This window comes from Babylonia areolata, chromosome 21, assembly GCF_041734735.1.
Source record: "Babylonia areolata isolate BAREFJ2019XMU chromosome 21, ASM4173473v1, whole genome shotgun sequence".
Lineage (NCBI taxonomy): Eukaryota > Metazoa > Mollusca > Gastropoda > Neogastropoda > Buccinidae > Babylonia > Babylonia areolata.
Window position 1 is genome coordinate 12,030,617 of NC_134896.1, and position 2,500 is coordinate 12,033,116.

Here is a 2,500-nt window from a genome sequence, read left to right on the forward strand (position 1 = left end):
AGTGAAGAAGAAGAAGAAGAAGAAGAAGAAGAAGAAGACATTCTTTACTGGTATTCGCTGTGACAGCTTGCTGAGAAACCGATTCTAAAACTGAGACGATTCCTGGCGTAATAGCAATTTGGAATGCACTTCTGGCCTTGAAGATAGACTCGGGTTTGGTATGACTATGAAACAAAAAAGAAAGAGCACAAAATGATAGAGAGAAAAAAAAATCTGATTCTCTCGCTTCTTTTTTTTTCTAGTCACAAAGAAAACAAGAGAGGCAAGGCCTTCAAGACTCACTTGTGATACACTGAAAAAAAAAAAATCCAAGCTTTTTATGTATTGAGTATAATTTCAAAATGTAATGTTTAAGATGAGAAAGATCAGTTTAAAGCGAATTAAGTCCCCTAGCATTAATTACAGAGTAATTTCCCTTTTTTACTATCTGCACCAAAACGTTTGCAAAATAAATAAAACTTCCATGCTTAGCAAAAGAAGTTTCTGTTTGAACAAAAAATGATAATAATGACTGTTCTTGTTGTTGGGCCAGAATATCAGATCAAAGTGCCAAGTTTAGAGAATATAAAAAATATAAATATAACAGTAAATGCAGTTTGCATATAATTAGGCTTCTTTTTTGTTTGTTTGTTTTTTTTGGTGCCCATCCCAGAGGTGCAATATTGTTTTAAACAAGATGACTGGAAAGAACTGAATTTTTCCTATTTTTATGTCAAATTTGGTGTCAACTGACAAAGTATTTGCAGAGAAAATGTCAATGTTAAAGTTTACCACGGACACACACACACACACACACACACACACACACACACAACCGAACACCGGGTTAAAACATAGACTCACTTTGTTTACACAAGTGAGTCAAAAAAGGCAAGTAGACAGTCAGACATTGGTTTATGTGTAGATTGATGTTTCAGTCAGTCAGTCGGTCAGTCAGAAGGACCTCTGTTGAAAATCTCACAACCTCTGCGCACACGGCAAGACAAACACGAGGTGGACAAAGCGCTAAACAAGCAAACAAGCACACACACTTACAAATTAATAAATGATAGATAATTTGATACACAGATAGACAAAATAAACAATTATATCATGATTATAATTTGATACACAGATAGACAAAATAAACAATTATATCATGATTTCCATGACATTCTTTTCAAAACGCAAAAAAACCACAAAAATGTACGCCTACTCAACGCAGCCGGACTAGCCACGCAGACATCGCTTGTTAATTGATTGCTGCTGAAATGTGATAAGCCTTATCGCCTACTCGTCATATACTTATTTGTTATTGTCATTTTTGGAAACAGGAATACTTCACCAGCATGCATATTAATCAATTGATTAATATAATTCATTTCGTTTCATAATCTATCTATCTATCTATCTGTCTACCTATCTATCTAATTATCTTTCTTTTTTCTACAACTCCCCCCCAGCCCCCCCCCCCTCCCACACACACACACACACCCAACACCCCCAAACACACACACACACACTCCCCCACCCCCACATTCCCCCCCCACACACAACGCTAAGCTCCCCATACCATCACTCGCACATCCGATCCTCCACACAGCACATGTGTAACCACGATGACGACCTTCGTCAACAACAACAAACAACAACACCATCACCTCCACCACCATCATCACCACCACCACCAACACTACCAACAACAACAACACCATCACCACCACCACCACCACCATCATCACCATTATCTACACCAACAACGCCAACATCGAAAACAAAACAAAAACACCACCACCACCACCACCACCACCACCAAGAACACCAACATCAAAACACAATCACCACCACCACCACCACCAACAACAACAACAACAATAACAACAAGAAAACCACCACCACCAAGAACAACAAGAAAACCAACAACATCATCAGCACCACCACCACCACCAATAGCAATAGCACCAACAACAACAACAACAACCACACCACCACCACCACTACCACCAATAACAACAGCACCAACAGCAATAACAACCACACCACCACCACCACCACCTACAACAACAACAACACCAAAAACACCAACACCACCAACAACAGCAACAACACTGCCAACAACAACATCAACAACAACACCAACAACACCGCTACCACCATCACCACCACCACCACCACCAACTACAAGAAAAACAACAACACCAACAACAACAACAACAACATCAACACCACCACCATCAACAACAACAACACTAACAACAGCAAAAACACCAACGCCAACACCACCAACACCTTCACCACCACCAACAACAACAACTACAAGAAAAACAACAACACCAACAACAGCAACAACACTGCCGACAACAACATCAACAACAACACCAACAACACCACCACCAACAATACCAACACCAACACCACCAACAACAGCAGCACCACCAACACCAACACCAACAACAACACCACCACCACCAATACCAACACCAACACCACCACCAACAACACTAACAACAACAAGAAAAGC